The following is an 18,511-nucleotide window of genomic DNA, read 5'->3' on the forward strand; positions in this document are numbered from 1 at the left end:
AGAGCAGAGACCCCGGCCCCATCTGTGCTGCTGGTGAGTGCTGGGGGGGTGGTTCCCCCCTCCTCCCACGGAAGCCTGGGGCCTCCCCACTCCCACCCCGCCCCCCGGAAGCCTGGGGCACCACCCCCACCCCCCGTGGGGGGTGGCGTAGGGCCTCAGAATATCTAGGGACGGCCCTGGTACCCACCACCCTGCCTGCAGCCAGCCCCTGCTGCACCCCCTGCCTGCACTCCCTGCCCTATCCGCACCCCCCTGCCCTGCCTCCAGCCCCACACCCCCTGCCCGCAGCCAGCCCCTGTGCATCCCTTGCCCTGCCCACAGCCAGCCTCGCACTCCCTGTCTCCAGCCAGCCCCTGCTGCACCCCCATGCCCAAAGCCAGCCAACCTCACACGCCCATCTCCAGCCAACTCCGCACCCCATCTTCAACCAGCTCCGCATCCCCTGCCCTGCCCGAAGCCAGCCAGCCCCACACCCTGTCAGGTTATTCATTTATTTTCATTAAATATGTAGTCTAAATAATGAAATTAATAAATTTTCAAGCCGAATGTGTATTAATTCTAATGAACAATGCCACATTATGAAGTATTCATTTTTGAAAGTTTATAATAAGCAATGTTCCGGGGGGAGGGGAAGGGGTGGGGAGTGCAAGGTGGAAGTTTTGCCTAGGGTGCAAAATATCCTTGCACCAGCCCTGGGTAGAAGCAGAGGTGGGGAAAAAAAACTTCCACAAAATAGCTATTTCCCCTCCTGCACTGGTAGGCAGTAAATAGGTGGAGCCTTGCCTGAATACTCTATCCAAAGTGTGTTAGCAGAGGGGGAAGGGATAGCTCAGCGGTTTGAGCATTGGCCTCCTAAACCCAGGGTTGTAAGCTCAAACTTTAAGGGGGCTTAAATACAGAACAAAAATCAATTGGATGATTTAATTGGGGATTGGTCTTGCTTTGAGCAGGAGGTTGGACTAGATGATCTCCTGAGGCTCCTTCTAACCCTGATATTCTATGATTGGTACAGAGTAAGTCCACACATTGAGCAAGAAGGGATCCAGTCTGCTTCTGGGGAAGTATAAACAGTGGATTCCCTACTCACAGATCTCATGGCCCAGCCACAATTTAAGCAATAGATTATTTATTTATATTATGATAGCACCTAGAGACCTCAACTGAGATAGTGAGCCCATTTTGCTAGGCACTACACAAGCCCAGAGTAAGACAGCCTGTGCTCCACAAAGCTTACAATTTAGAGTAGACAAGTCAAAGAGTGGGAGAAAGGAAGCATTCTCCTCCATTTTACTGATGAAAGATTTACCTTTTCAGAGAGTTTAAGTGACTTGCCCAAGGTCACATAGCAACTGACCCAAATCTCTTGAATACAGTCCAGTTTGGAGCATCAGGCTCCACTACATTAAGTGTGAAGTACAGAACCATCCAGACTATAGAATACAAAAATGCAATGCACTTTAAAATGTCTTCTGTGAATTAGATTTTCAACAATATTCAAAGAAATAATAGCTTATGTATTTTAATTTGGTCTGTTTGTTTTTTAGACATCCATGTAAAATATATTTTTTTTAAAAAGCAATCTTCAATCAAGTGTTTATATTAAGGCTTTTTCTCGGTTCTTAAAACTACAAAGATTTTTATATAAGACTAAGCTCACTAATGTATTTAATTACATATCTGTACATAAAGCAAAAATATTTGTTATTTTCAATTATTTTGCTAATTCTACTTTTCTCTTATAATTATCTATAAAAATAACTGATTTTAATGTCAGATTATTAGAGAATGTGGTAATTGCACTCATAGAAGGTACTTTACACCCATAAGTACCACTTGGCACTTATTTATTTGATTTGCATGTGGAAAAAGTTTTTAATAGCATTGGGCTCTGAAACATCAGATATTAGTTATTGAGAACACAGGATACAGGGGGTACTGAAAAGTGGGTTTGTATATAAAAGCAAGTTTTGCATGTGCAGATATGGGTGCATGTTTACACAGAGAGTTTACATGGGGATCTCCACTACCATATTTAAAAAATGAGTCTTGAGTGTATAAACTGAAGCCATGAGCTTGCAAACTTTCAGCTTAGAATCATAGAATATTAGGGTTGGAAGCGACCTCAGGAGATCATCTAGTCCAGGGGTAGGCAACCTATGGCACGGGTGCTGAAGGCGACACACGAGCTGATTTTCAGTGGCACTTACACTGCCTGGGTCCTGGCCACTGGTCTGAGGGGCTCTGCATTTTATTTAATTTTAAATAAAGCTTCTTAAACATTTTAAAAACCTTATTTACTTTATATGCAACAATAGTTTAGTTATATATTATAGACATATAGAAAGAGACCTTCTAAGAACGTTAAAATGGCACGTGAAACCTTAAATTAGAGTGAATGAATGAAGACTCGGCTCAGCACTTCTGAAAGGTTGCCGACCCCTGATCTAGTCCAATCCCCTGCTCAAAGCAGGACCAACACCAACAGATGAGGATACAACTTCTTTGTGCAAGTAGTCCCATTGAACTCAATGGCAGTGTTCTTGCAAGTAAGGGTCAGTAAGACTGAGCCATAAATGGGCATGCTGAAACACGTTTAGATGAATCTGATGGCTCACACTGGCAGCATGGCTAAAATTAACAATTGAATGAATGGCAAGGTTTTTTGACCAGGATTCTCTAAGCAACTATTAAAAAAACACCAGTTTTGTGATGTTTTGTCAGTTTAACTAAAACCCATCATGCAATAAGAGACTGTCACTGCCCAGTTAGGGAGATTACAATCTAAGTCCTTGATCCTGAAAAGACTTACAGTAGAACCTCAGAGTTACGAATACCTTGGAAATGAAGGTTGTTCATAAGTCTGAAATGTCCGTAAGTCTGAAGAAAATGTTATGGTAGTCCTTTCAAAAAGTTTATAACTGAACATTGACTTAATACAGCTTTGAAAATTGACTATGCATAAGAAAAATGCTGCTTTCCTTTTATTTTTTAGTAGTTTATGTTTAGCACAATACTTCACTGTATTTGCTTGGGGCGGGGGGGAAGGGAGTAGTGTCTCTGCTTCTGCTTGATTGCGTACTTCCGGTTCCAAATGAGGTGCGTGGTTGACAGGTCAGTTCGTAACTGACCTGTAACTCAGATTCTATTGTACATGTACTTAACTTTATGCACTGTTAATAGTGCCACTGGAATCAACTTCTACTCTAACCATGCACTTGCATAATTTTTGCATAAACTATGCACTTGCAGGACTGGAGCCTAAAAAAGAAAAAAACAGAAAGAGCCCTGCAAATCTGCAGATATCCACTTTATATCGATGTTTGCAGATCAGATGAGGATACAAATTTTGTATCCGTGCAGGGCTCTACAGACAGATATGGGGAGCAGGGTACAACTTATGTGCAAAGTGAGTATAGTGATGATTTACATATACCTTGTAAATGCCATAATAAAAAAAAAAAGAGTGACTCAAAACAAGGGTGAGGAAAGCCCAAACTATGTCCAGTGTTTATTCACATTATAAAAATATCCTATTTTTTACAAAATCCGTAAAACTCCACCAAAACAGGCTTTTCTATTCTCACTGCTCTTGTTTGTGTATTGGCACAATCCACCACTGAGGCTGAGACAGCCCAAGAGACAGACTGATTTTGACTGAAACCATATATGAAGCCTCAAATAGAAAGATAAAGGATAAATAACTGTGCTGTGCACACTGCAAGGCAGGTTTCCTCCTTCCTCCAAGGGTGTGTCTACACCACAAATGAACATGTGATTGCAGGATAGGTAGGCATACCCATGCTAACTGTAATCTAGTTCAGCGGTGGGCAAACTACGGCTTGTGGGCCACATCCGGCCCACGGGACCGTCCTGCCTGGCCTCCAAGCTCCTGGCCCAGGAGACTAGCCCCTGGCCCTCCTCCCCTGAAGCCTCAGCTCGCTCTGGGCGGCGGGGCTGTGAGCTCCTGGGGCAGTGCAGCTGCAGAGCCCGGCCTGACCTGGTGCTCTGTGCTGCATGGTGGTAGCGGGGCCCAGCTGCAGCCAGGAAGCGTGGCTGTAGCGCCGCCAGCCACCGGTGCCTCAAGCAGGGCTATAAGGGGGCAGAGAGCCCATGTTGAAGCTCATTCCACTGTGTCGTCACTAATATTGTTACCTGTGCCAGCTGCAATCGGAGCTCTATTTGCAGTGTAAATACTTTTACTACAAAAGAAACATGAGCATTCTTCTCTACCTCCGGGGAATATTTTTATTCTGAATTTCCTTCAGCTCGGAGAAAAGGCAGGAATATTTGTTGAAGGAAGCCATCCTGGATCAGATGAGAGCAGCTGATCTGGAGCAGCACACAGCATCACAAGGTGTCAGGAATGCAGCACTTCGACTCTCCACTGAGAGGAATGGGGGAACTGGTATGTACTAGCTAATTGAATTTCTTTGGTTGGTTTTAATTCTTCTTTGACATTTATGTACGTTTGTGGGTGGCTGGTATGTGTGGCTTTATATTTCCCTCCTGGCCACTGCTGCAAATTCATTGTAAAGGATAACTCAAACAAACAAGTAGGGGGAGGTTGAAAACATTCATAGAATCGTAACTCCTAAGACCAGATCATCATTGTAATGCCATGATCATAAGCCTAGTGTATAATAGAGGCCATAGAACTTGGCCAGGTAATTCCTGCATCAAACCCATAACTGCTAGTTAAGTTAAAGCATATCTTTTAGAGAACATATCCAGCTTTGATTTAAAGACTTTAAGGGATGGTGCGATCCCATGGCAAGTCGTTTAATTACTCTCACTGCTAAACAGGTTGATTGGTTGAAGCCAAAAGGAACCAAGTGACTATAAAGTTGGAATCCAGCCCCAGGCAAGCAGTTCAGCTAGGAATCAGTTCTGGCAAGTGCTTGTTAATAAAACTGGGGACTTGGAATGGGCAATGTTGATCTGAATAGATATTAATGGAGCTTTTATTTTCTCCTGAGTGTGGTAAGAAGAAATACCCATAAACTCCCAGCTTATTTCTACCTTTTCTTCCTTCAGTGAGTTTAAAGGAATCTATGACCCGCAATCCCATGTGGCAGGTGTCATGTCAGAGTTTGGAAAGACACAGTTTTATGGACTTACATAAAATGAAAAAGCATTTGCCTCAAGACTAATGTCCTCCAAACGAAGACGGAAATTCTACTGGTAAAGAACTTGTTAAAAAAATACAATATATTGTCAGGGAGCATTCAGGGTAATAGGCATAGATGCTCCCCTGCATTTGGAATGTGTTGCACCATGCGTCTTGCCACAGGTGCCGACTTTCAGCTTTCCTCAGGGGTGCTCCACCACCACTCTGCCCAAAGGCCCTGTCCCCATTCTGCCCCTTCCCTCAAAGCCCAACCCTCACTCTGCCTGTTCCTGCCCCCATCCTTTCCCCTCCTCCAGAGGCCCCACCCCACCCTGCCTCTTCTTGCCCCCGCTCCTCTCACCCACCACTGAACAGTTGATCAGCAGTGGGCAGGAGGCACTGGGGGGATTGGGAGGGAGACGTGCTGATCGGCGGGGCCTGCCGAACAGCTATTTTTTTCCCTATGGGTGTTCCAGCCCTGGAGCACCCACGGAGTCGGCGCCTATGCTTCCTGCATAAAACTGCATTAAAGGTCAAGGGCAGTGAAATCCCACAGTATGACAATCCCTGCGCTGGTCATGACCCAATAGGCAATGGCAACACTTCCTGCACTTCAGCTGCTATATCAGCCCATTGAGACCACTGGTAGTCTGTATAATTTAGAATTGCCTTCAGGCTGCCCTTTTGCAGGAGGACTGATTTGATGCACATTGGTCAATGATCATGGGTGTAACCAGAGTGCCTTAAAGCACCACCCTTTCCATGTTCACGTTTTAGCCACCACCAAGATTCTAGGCCATATGTTTCACTGAGGACACACCCAGTGGCTAAAACCAGCTGTGCTTGAAACTTTTTTGTGGTCAGGGAAGGGGTTTATGGATTATGCCAATCTTTCTGTATTTTGCTTCAAGTTTTTGCCAATAATCTGAGTTGTGTTTTGTGCACAGATTAACCTGATCCTCTGTATTATCTGATTTACTTTTCTATTATGAACTCATACTCTTACTTATTACAGTAATTGGTATATTGTATATATCTGCCTTTCCCAATGTTCATTGTGTATTTATAATACAATGAAATAAATAACAAGAAATTATCTTCTAACCTCTACTTCCTGTTATCTCCTGGCCTGCTGCCCAAAAGCTGTGTGAGGAAAAGGATGATATTTGAATGGGAGACTCTCTCTTTCCTCCAGCCAATAGACCTGCTCTGGAAGCTTGTGATCACACTAATCAGTTTCTACAGCAATCTGCATTATAAACTCAGCCTCTGCTGGGAAGTAACTTGGGATAACAACAAAAAAGCTCCCATGCTAATATGCAAACAGCATTTTTAGCTTTAAATATCCCCCGCTATCAAATATCTGATGCGAGAACTTCAAACAATCATACATTCCACTGTGCTATGAGAAACTAGTTAACAGATCTTCATGAAACTTTGCAAAACAAAATATTGCTTTTCCAAAAAGGCCATGTACATGGTGATTTTCACTTAAAAGGTGAAATTTCAAATTTTCATTAATTTGATATATAAACTGATCTAGGTTCACATGAAATTTCAAGAAATGGCCCTTTAAAAGGTAAACCCCTAAAATATGTGTTGTTTTGTAAAGTCCCATTTTCAAGCAAAATCCCACAATATTCCAGAAGGTTTTTGCTGAAGCATGACTTCTTATGCAATATCAAAATAAAACGTGAAAACCCACAGTTTAAGGCTTGTGAATTTTGTTATTCATGCTTTGAACCCTACTGCTATAAAATTCTGGCCCACAATTAAAGCAACAGTAGTGGGAAACATATGCTTTGGTTAAAAAACAAACTATTTTTCTGACTTTAGCCTACTATACAAGTTCTTTTCTTCAACTCTTAATATTACACTGATGTCAATAAAATAATATTATATGTCATTCTATCTAACAGGCTGCAAGGGAAAGATGTGTTATATTTAACTCAGATAACTTGGATTTGGTAGAATGTTCTCATAAATGCAGCAAATAAAATAGTACTGAACTATTGCAAAAAGTAACTGTGTGATAACTCTTCATCTGAAGAAAAAAATATTCTGAGATATAAAGCCTACATTGAAAAGATAAATAACATCTCTGATGGTTGAGATAAATCATGGCAGAGTAATAACCCACAATGTTGTTAATTTATTGTGATCATATAACAACAACTAACCAGTTATAAATCAATGACTGTTTCAGGAAGCAGTGCTTTATAGGTAGGTTTGGAAGAAATAGATTTTTATTGGTAAATGTCAGTGAATGTCAATTTCACAGTATACACAAACTGAAAAAATATTTCCATTGATAATAATCAAAGTTACAGATAGGCAAATTAAAAATGCTGTTTAAAAATTTAGAGTTTAATGTAGGGTTATTTACATGGATGTTGACAATTTGTGTTTTAACAAACTTTTTGAATCTAAATGGTTATTGCTTAACACCCCCTATAATTTCCCACAATTGAAAATTAAAAAAACCCAAAACAAGTAGAGCTAATTAGTTCCTTACCTCCCCCAGCCTCTTCTTCTGATTAGCTAATTGCTCAATCAGCCATCAATGGGGAAACTACCTGAAGCTACAGGGATCAGCTTGTGGACCCACCTGTCGGAGCTCAGCATTCTGTCACAGAGCCATACTGCTTTTATAGTCACTACAGAAACTAAAGGCCTGCCCCTGTTTTCCTTGACATCAATGCCAGGACACCTTTTTGATTTAATGGGAGATGGGGAAAGGTTCATCAAAATCCTATATTTAAGATGATATCATAACCTCCACATTTCCTATATGTTCATGATAGGAACTCAATATTATCTCAACCTTATCCTTTGGATAATCTCCACCACATAGTGGTCCTATCAGAGAGACAAATCAAGCAAGCAAAGACCATTTCTTGGATGTGTAGCTATATTAGCACAATATGGTTTATGTTTCCAGAAATGTTTAAAATCAAAGAGCCTGATTCTAACAAAAATCCTTTGTGGTTTCAGCCAGATGCATAAAATTACACATGTGCATAAACACTTCGCTAAACTGGGACCAGGATTAGCTCATATTTACAAAATGGTTCATAAGAATTATTGTGATTACAGATGCACAATTATTGAGCAATTCAGCTGCTTATTATTGACTCATAACACTTCAAATCTGTTGTGATTAATCATCTAAATATATACTTGTTTATACTATGCATTCATTATATGACAAACTATAACACTTCATGCAGGGCACCAAGACCTAGTGTCCATAGGTATTTATGGCTATACATATATTGAGATAAGTTTTTACAAATAATTTACAAGATTGTAGATACTATGTTTTTTCTAAAAAATGTAGATTACTGATACAATACACCAGGATGCCATATTGTGATATTTACTCCATTTTAAAAAGCATTCTTAGATCTTTGGAAAGCATAACAATTTATTGTTATATGGATCAGTAAATTGTAATATATTTAAAGTAAAATAAGAAGAATTTTACATGAGGGAGTTTCAGGATCAGGCCTTTCATATACTAAACGATATTAGAAAGGATGACCGTTGAGATTGGTAATGGAATGTGATAAGGGTGCCTTTCTGTTCTAATCCCTGGTTTGAACTGACTCAGGTGACAGTGACCAAAAAATTGCCCTCTAATAGCTATCTGATGGCCTATGTGAAAAAACTGTTGGTCTCCGTCCTGTTCCTGGTTGTTAGGTATTTTCATCACAAAAATCATTGCCACAGTTAGTTGTAGCAGACACTCTTGTTGTCAGTCTCAGAAAAGAAGCCAAGGAATGGCTCGCTGTGTGGAGACTGAATTACCTATCATCCTTAAATTTAGTCCTTGCAAGAAAGTACCTTGGCAGGTCAGAGTGGGAAAACTTACACTGCTGTTTCCAGTGATGTACTAGCTGTGTGCAGAAACAAGAGGACTTCATTTTAAGCGATCTCAGTGAGGTGTTTTTCAAGAGTGCAACATTTTAAAAAACCAAAAAGAAAAGGGTGTGGTTTTTTACCCTTAGTGAGAGTAAGCTCCTTGGGACAGGGACTGCTTTTTTATTATATGTTGTACAGTACCTAGCACAAAGAGGCCCAGGTATATGATTGGGGTCCCTAGGTGTTGCCACAATACAGAATAAAATACTAATAGTAATGGGTTTTTTCAACTCGTAAACCACTAAAATATATTTTTCCTCACTAGATAGATAGATAATGCACAGTATGTGTGTATACACTTTATATCATTCCCCTATGCCCACGCCTGAGCAGGAATTCACCATCTGAGGAAGGCAGGCAGCATTCTCACAACCACCATCTGTCAGCAGAATGCAGATTTAAAGACATGTGGGGCTCCTCAGAAGCCTTGCTAGTGGATACTCCCCAGAAGCACAACTTTCTTTCACAAGAGTAAAAGCCACCTGTGCAGCAGACAGACGGCTTGTGTACACTGCCCCACAGTTTAGACTCCAGGAGTGAAAAGGAGTGCACACCAAAGTGCTGCTCTGTAGCTCCCCCCAGGGATGCTGTGGGCACAAACTAAAAGGTTCCTATTTCACATTTTCAAACAAGATCACATTCATGTGAACTAGGAACCTTTTAGTTCACGCCACAGCATCCACATGGGAGAGTTACAGCACAGCACTTTGGTGCACACTCCAATTCACACTCCTGTAGGCCAAACTGCGGGGCAGTCTAGACATAGCCAGAGCTTTCTCAGGAGTAGTATCTAGATTGTGGAACAAATTCTAACAGGAACTAAGGAGCATAGCAACCCTAACCACCTTCCACTTCAAAGGGTGAGTCTTTGACCTTGCTTTCTCAAACAAAAACACATCGCAGTGTATACAAAATAATAATAATAATAAAAAAACCCTACCAAAACGAAACACTATACTGTAGACAAAATTCTCTCCCTGGGAAGAGGATATTAGCCATAAAGCTTATAGCATTCACTCAGATACCACGCTGACAAGACCAGTGTAAGAACCTATGTAGAACAGAAGATTTTGGGTGTCTCTTTCCTTGCTCTTTCCATGCCAGTCACACTCAATTATGTGGGCTGCCATAGCCACCCACAAGCTTCCTAAGGAATAAGTTTGTCCCATTGCACCCCACCTCCAGATGGACTTATTGACATCAAACACTATGGTCTGTGTTTGGCTGGAAGCCCAGGCAGTGATTCTAACCCATTCCATGTTTTTTTCCCCTCTCGGTAGATGGCCATTTCTTTTAATAGGATATTTTAGGAAAATGACATTGTCATGTTGGGAAAAAAAATCTCCCAAAATAGCTTCATTCAGAGTTGGCAACCCTAATTACAGAGCAGTTTAGAACAAGTGAAAGGGGAGATGGTCACATATCAAACTTTCCCTTTGGAGTGGGAGTCACATTGTAAATGGTCATAGGAGACCCAGTCTGATATCCAATGCTTTGACTTAAGACGGACATATAGATTAAATAGACCTGTCTTATCTGGGATACATTTTAATGGCTAAATTATAAATGACTGAAAAATAAATTAAATTATGGATTTTCTAGCAAAATCTTTATCATTCAAACAACTTTTGCAAATTTGTTTTAAAATATTGTTTCATTTTCATGTTATATGTTTTCTCAAAAAATAAATGTTATGTTCATTTTGGTCCAGGCTACTGTTTTGTGTCGCTACTAGTCCTTCTAATTGTTTAGATCCGTGGACAGAACTAGCTGTTTGCATTGATAGAGACTGAACCAAAATTCTAAATAGTCTACATTCAACAAACTGATTAGCCTACACCAAGATGATGTTTTAGTAAAGTTACAATTCTGTGTCTCTCTGCTTACTAAGTTTTGAATAAATGATTTTTAGTAGGCAGAAGAATAGATGATCAAGACAAAAGATTAATTATTGTTTGTATGTACCGATTTGACAGCTGCTGATTTGACCACTCAAAACAGTTCGTCACTATTTATAGCCTAATATTGTTTTTAATGGGACTTTTTCCATGAGAAGATATTTGATAGATGATTTGCTAGAATATACCTGCAAACTGGTTGATGTGAATACAAAACTGAAGACTATTGTTGAGACAACTTCTGTGTCATGTTTTGTATTGTTTTAGATGCCTTTCGATTGACTTATTTGGGCTAGGAACTATGAATTGTTCTTTCTCATGCCTTTAGATTGACTTATTTGGGATAGGAACTATGAATTGTTGGGCACAAAACACACCCATATAATAAGGTATCATATAAATAATAATTAGACTCTTTTTTACTCAGACAATGGGAGTTTTGTCTGAGTATTATAATTAATAATGATCAAAGAAAAGTTATTAGGTGTGCATGAGATCATCAAATGTGGAAAGCAGCTGAAATTTTACTTTCTTTCTGAGTTTCAGAGATTCCCATTCTAGTCCAAATTGAGGATCTACTGAGATGATATCAATGCTTAACCTAACTGAAAGTCATGGCCGCAGGATCTAGTTAGAACCAGCAGCTTAATGGTATTCAAAATGGATTAAATATTTATATGGCAAATGAAACCATCCAGAGTTACATTAAACACAGAGGGTTTTTTTTTCCCTAGAAGAGGTATAAATTCCACATTCTTTGGGGCATCTGTGACGGGGCAGCCCCGTCCCGCACTAGCCCCAGCAGCATCAGACCAGTAGCTCTGATGGAGGAAGTCCTGCCTCGTTCGTACTGGGCATGCTCCAAGTGCTATAGGAGTATAAAAGCAGGGGCGGCTCTAGGCACCAGCAAAGCAAGCACCTGCTTGGGGCAGCCCATTTGCAGGGGCAGCAGGGAAGCTGAGCATCAACAGGGGGCTCTGGGAGCTGTAGTTCCTTGGTTAGGTCCCTGCCTATAGAGCCAGCTCTGGAGCAGGGAAAGAACTACATTTCCCAGCATTCCCTTGGCCACTACCAACTGGAAAGGAAGGAGGGGGACCTCATGCGGCAGCGCGCTGTGAGTGCTGTGACTGGTAGGGAGACCATATTTTAACATTCAAAAAAACAGGACACTCCACGAGGAGGGAGGGAAGCCCCCACCCTGCCACCATCCACTCCCTCCAACTGCCCCCCACAGAAACCCCAACCCATCCAACCCGCCCCCCGCTCCCTGTCCCCTGATCACCCCCTCCTGGGACCCCTGCCCCTAACTGCCCCTTGGGATCCCACCCCCTATCTAAGCCTCCCTTCTCCTTGTCCCCAACTGCCCCCTCCTGAGACACCCCCTCAACTTCCCCCCTAGAACCCCACCCCCTACCTGTCCCCTGACAAACCCCGGGGCCGCCCCTGCCGCTCCCACCGCTGCCGGGCCCCAGACAGCCCCGCCCGAACCTCAGACCCATCTAACCCCCTTCTCCCTGCCCGTGACTGCCCCCGAACCTCCACCCCATCCAGCCCTCCTGTCCCTTGACTGTCCCCCCAGAACCTCCTACCCCTTCTCCAACCCCCCAGCCCTCTTACTGTGCCACTCAGACCAGCGTGTCTGGCTCCTCGCAACTCCAGACACGCTGCTGCATACATGCTGCCGTGCTTCCCCGCGGAGCCCACAGCACCACCCCCCAAACACACACCCAGCACCCACCTTCCAGATTGGAACACCTCAAAATTCAGGAGTGCTCAAGCTCAGTTTGGGCAGCTGTTACTTCATTTCTCCCAAATCAAATATACTGATCCACTGTAACTTGCTGTAGAAAAAGTAGGAGAAAATTGAGCAAGAAATGCTTATTAGGACTGGAATTGCTATTTTCAACAGCCATTGCCTTTTTTTGTTTGTTTAAAAGGAAGACACTAATATCGCATTGGCAAATTCCCCATAGAAAGAAAGAGTAGAACAAAAGAATAATAAAGGCACCTCAACTTTTCCTCATTTATGGAGGACAGTCTTATAATATGCATCCAGATATCCTCCAATCACACAAGCTGAAAATTGTTCCACTTTACTGCAGCTCTGTAACCATATGGGAACCAATTCTGTCTGTGTTTTGTGCACATCCAAAATTCCTGCTGAATGACCCGCCCTGGGAGCGAGTTACCAGTGTCCCAGGGCTGTGGCGGAAGGAGGGTGCAGGTGGGGGGGGGAGCCCAGAGCTGAGGCGGCAGGAGGTGTGTGGGGGGGGGCACTGGGGGGGGGGAAGGGGGGATCCCAGGGCTGGGGCGGCAGGGGGTGTGGGAAGGGGGAGAGCCCAGGGTTGGGGCAGCAGAGAGGTGCAGGGGGAACCCAGGGCTGGGACGAGGGGCAGCCAAAATTTTTTTTGCTTGGGGCGGCAAAAAACCTAGAGCCAGCCCTGTATAAAGGGAGGGAATTCAGCTCAGTCTGGGCTGGTGGCTGCAGGGGAAGGACCTACCTGGGAAGCTCCTGTGGAGAACCGGCCACCACCCTTGAACTTGCTGGGATCTGAAGCTTCCCCTGGTCAGCACAAACCCCTGCTGTGGGAGGAGCCCGAGGAGGTGACAGACCCGGAGACACGTGGAAGCTACTTGGAGTGGGAAGGACAGACTGGTACCTTGCCCCCGGTAAGCCTCAGCATGTTTCGGTAGGATCTCCCCGCTGAGCCAGTGTCAAGGCCCTACAGCGCTGTAACCAGGGGCAATCCTATGGACTATGACCATTAGGCTGTGCTACCTTGCAATGAGGGGTGCGAACCCTCACAGCATCATTCTTCACTAACTGAAGGGGTTAGGAAGAATTTCCTCTGATGGGTAGAATATCCTATAATCTACTATGGAGTTTTTTACATTTTCATATGAAGCATCTGGTACAGCGGCCACTATTGGATACAACATTGGATTATATGGATCATTGGTTTGATCCAATGTGGTAATTCCTGTATAAATCATATATCCAAAAATTGAGATAGGATTGCAATATTTTGTGTGAATGAAATAAAAAGCAACTGCAAATATGCTTTTTATAGACTACTTACATTATGATTTGCCTTAAACAACAGCCAGTTCACGTAGCCCAACTGCCTGATCCTGCATTCCTTACTCAGACAAAACTCCCATTGTCTGAGTAAAAAAGAGTCTAAACCTGATTACCTCACTGATAAAAGTAAACACAGTGAGTTCACTGTGATTACTCATAAGTAAGGCAAGCAAGATTTGGTCATGAATAAAGATTCTAGCACTGAGTGATTTACTACACCCCAAAAGCATATATGCAATGTCTCACGTTATGTGCATGACACATGCTATAATGCATAACAGCCAGGTACTAGTATATTTTATTGCTGGATTACTATTTAATATAATATATATAATAAGGATAAGACCCTAATTTTTTTTTTCATTTAAAATTTTTTTTTAGTTTTGTATTATACTACTTGCCCCCCCCCTGCGGGGGAGTCAGGGGAAGGCCTGCCGCGCGCGCCGGCCGGACAGAGCAGAGCAATCCCAAATGCATCAGGAGCAGGAGAGAGAGGGGGGGCTCCGCGGCAAGGGCGGACAGCAGCTTTTAAATTTTTAAATCCCAGTGGTTGTGGGGTACCCGCGATAAGACGACCCCGATTTTTTTTGGGGGTTGTTTTTTAGCCCAAAAACCCGTCGTATACGCCGGAAAATACGGTATATAATTCAGTGCAAGAAAGCATCTTCATTATTGATATTGAAAAGACTGATAAATCTACTGCAATGTCAAAGTTAGTGTGGGACTCTCACAGCCCTTCATATACGATATTGTGATACTGCTAATATTATACTGGTGAGAACAGATTTCCTGTTGGTTCCTATTTGTGATTTAAATGTGCCAAATAGCATGCTAAATAATATCAATAATAATGTGTTCTGGAGCAATTTTTAGACTATCTTGTGAGTCTAATCTTTTAGTGTTAACATAAATGTGCTATAGATAATATTCCTTGTTGGAAAGATGATCAATGTTTTTTTCAAGTAAGATTATTACTAGAAAGCCTGTATTTGGTTTGAGGTCAGAACGGGGGGCGGCGGGGGGACATGTTGTTTGGCCCCAGATAAGGTGCTAGCTTTTGGCTCAATACTGATTTTTTTGCGTTTGTTTTGACTTGGGTTTTGGAAATATGAATCTGCCAAAACAGCCCAACAGAGCTAGGTCTCCAAAAAGAATTTGTAGAGGTTTTATTATTGTTACTCTGCAATATGCAGAGATTGGAAAATGTGTTCTGCTCAACTACACTTTGCCCTAAAGGAAAATGTGCAAATATATTTAATGAGTGTATTCATTGCATTCCTGAGATACATGGAAACTTGGATGCAATTTCTATTACAAGCTTCTTTTCTACCTTTTTGTTTTGAAAACTAGGGAGAAGTTGGTGAATAGAAAATAGGAACACCTTTAAACCTGAAAATGAGCTGTTGCAAGGAAGGAGAGCTGGCATTCTGTAGTGCAGACTGATGTACAGTAGAGGCCAAAGGTTGCTCCTTTTGAGTCAAGGGTAGTTTAGTAAACACGCCATTATAAGTACCAGTTTAAATTACAAAGCAATTGCCCTATGTTATTTCAGTTTGAAAATAGTGAAATCACTTGTCACTTTCTCGTGATTCAGTAATGGCTGAGAACTTATTTTACATTAATTTCCCTGAAATGCATTATTTTTTAAATTACATACCATATATGGGAAATCAAACAAATGTATCAACATCCAAAATGAATATAGTAAACACCAGAAGGGGAAAAATGCATTTTGTCTGAGTTCTTTTATGAATGGAATTAAAATAATAAACTAAAATAGCTGTATAAGGAGACACTCCTGAAATGTGGTGAGCACACTCAGCACTAGTTCAGCTATATTTCATCAACCAGTGGTTGAAGTGCTCATCACTTTGCTGGAGGCACTCAGCACCTTGCAGGATTGGATTAGAAAGGAAAATTAAGAACTACATACCAAGAAATAGTGTTCATCTGCTAATTCCTTGAAAATGAAAGATTGTGCATTTTAATCACACTGGGCTAGAGCCTCAGCTGGTTTAAATTGTCATAGCTCCATTGACTTCCCTGAGATTACTATTGGTGTCAAGTACTATTCAGCATGAGTAAGGATATCAAAATCTGGTCCTGTGTTGTGATAATATTTAATAAGCATGTCTAGTCCACAGGGAAACAAAGAGCATATATTAAAAACAAAATGAAACACAAACAAAACTCCAAAATCAAAACAACAAAAAAGTTGAAATAAAATGATATAACTATGAGATAGAAACAAATAAAAAAATGCTTTTGTACAACACATGACATTATGTTACCCAGCAAGTTGAACAATTGATTAGACATCAAAAAGATGAATGATAAAGTCCAAATAAAAAAAAGATAATTCTCAGTAAACTTACATGATGATTGCTAGAAATAGAATATGTGGATGGCAATATTTAATTTGTTTGAAAATATGTTTATTTTATTTGCTTAGGATTAGCCTTCAAGTTCTGGTTACATAAATTTTGATCTAAACATTCAGTTGCCGTAACAACTTAATATATTACATCTGTAGTGTTGTGTGATCACACCACTGCATACATTGATTTTAGAGCTTTGGTAACTCCAAGTATTCTGTGCCTTGTAATTTTACTTAAAAGCAATCGGTGCAGTATTTATTCTGACCAGAGACCACTCATCATTTATATTTTCTTGTAGAAGTGTATAGTATAATAAAACAAGCTGATAAAGAAACAGTACAGCATAAAGGTCACCAGAAAAAAATATTGCACATTCATTGATAAAAGCACATAGAAATATTGTGAAGTACCTTTGGACAAACAGAGTGATTTTTCTTCATTCTATCTTTTGTACAATGAGCATCATATTATATCATTAGATTTCTGATTTAGAAAAATACAGAATTAGAGTATATATTTGAAAGCTAATTCACTCGTTATTTCACAAATAATCCAACATGCAATATGTACAGCAAAACCTGTGATTAAGAAAGAAAAACAAGAAACTCATTCTAATTTGAATCTAAATTAAGAAGAATAATGGACCCCATCCAATGCCCACTAAAAATCAATAGATACTCTTATTGTTGAATTCAGTTTGCTTTGCAACAGGTGCATAAGGAAAATGGGGAAAGTTGTACTCCTATCTGAGCAACGTAAACCATTAGCAGCTCATTGAATGAGGACATCAGAAAGCATTGCACTTATGACTATTTAATGTAGGTGACACATAGGTGAGGTAATATTTTTATTGGACCAACTTCAGTAAAATATATTATCCTTCTACCATCACCTTGTCTCTCATATTCTTGGACCAACATGGCTACAACAACACTGCAAACAATATTTAATGTGGAACAGTTTGATATCAATAGACCACATACATTCTCTGAGTGTTGCTCATTTTGCATTGACACAAATGGATGTGAATTATAAAGGTAACATCTCATTTTGTGATACAAAATGTTAACATTTAATCAGCCTCATCATCATTAGCAGCATATATATATTTAAATACCATAAATAATCATGAGACCACTCAGACTGTTAGTAACGAGCATAATACTTCAAAACCTTCTGGGTGCTGAAGACTATATTTCAATTCCTGGTTTTGCTATGCTGATGAGTAACTGCAACCGCATAAAATAACACTGACATTCTAGATTATTTTTGTCAGACAGAGGAAGTGGCCCTTTTCAAAGCAGTTGCCTGCAGGTGAAAGGAAAACGCAAAGGAAGGCAATTAAAACAGCTGTGTACTACTCTGCAGGCATTCTCTATCAACTGAGAGCTGTGGTATGGCTGTCTGACAGCAAAGCAGTAAGAGCTTTGGTAGAGTCTTGCTACTACCAATGTGACTGAAAGAGTGTTTGTGCTGCAATATAAATGCTAACCATGAAGGGGCTGTACAAAAAGCTCTAGGTACGCACTGATTACTGGCAAGCGTCAGTAACAAGTATATCCCCCTCAGGCTATACATGCATCTATTTAATTATGATTGGTCAGGTGAATAATGTGGCCTCTTAAACTTCCTCTGAAACATCAGGTATCAGACTGTGCTGGAGGCAGCACGCTAGCCGGACCAATGAATATACTGAGTCCATACGAATATACAGAACTAACACATGAAAGGAAATACATCCTGGCTGTGGGACTAGTTTACCTAATTTCCTCTCTTACACACAATGTCCAAACACAATTTCTTATTTGGTCCACATAATTATTGCGCAGGAATGTAAAGCACATGCAAATAGGGGCAGCTGGTAAATAAGGTGGAAGAAAAGAAACTGAAGACATTTAGGGACTAGAGCCATCAGTGAGATTGGAGTTATCAGTCATAAGCAGAAGATGAACAGGTAGGAATGAAACAGCAGGGCACTATGTCCAAGAGTGCAAGGAAGGGAAGCAATCCACAGGGAAGCATGTACAATGGGAGAGGAGGAAAAGGAGTTCAAACATAGTTTCCTTTTCCTTTTGATTTTTGTCATGTGTCTTCATTTCCCTCTACCATCCCAGTCTGTTAC

General features: G+C 41.2%; 1 protein-coding gene and 1 long non-coding RNA gene across 2 annotated transcripts in view; one reads left to right on the top strand and one right to left on the bottom strand.

Moving 5' to 3' along the window:
- The window catches only part of FAM155A (family with sequence similarity 155 member A), a 772,046-nt gene that overhangs the window by 286,963 nt on the left and 466,572 nt on the right, over positions 1–18,511 (bottom strand). The window lies entirely within an intron of this gene.
- LOC120393786 lies at positions 345–6,805 on the top strand. Its single transcript, XR_005592121.1, has 3 exons — positions 345–481; positions 4,266–4,405; positions 5,035–6,805. It is a non-coding gene; the product is annotated as an uncharacterized LOC120393786 (long non-coding RNA).

This window comes from Mauremys reevesii, linkage group 1, assembly GCF_016161935.1.
Source record: "Mauremys reevesii isolate NIE-2019 linkage group 1, ASM1616193v1, whole genome shotgun sequence".
Lineage (NCBI taxonomy): Eukaryota > Metazoa > Chordata > Testudines > Geoemydidae > Mauremys > Mauremys reevesii.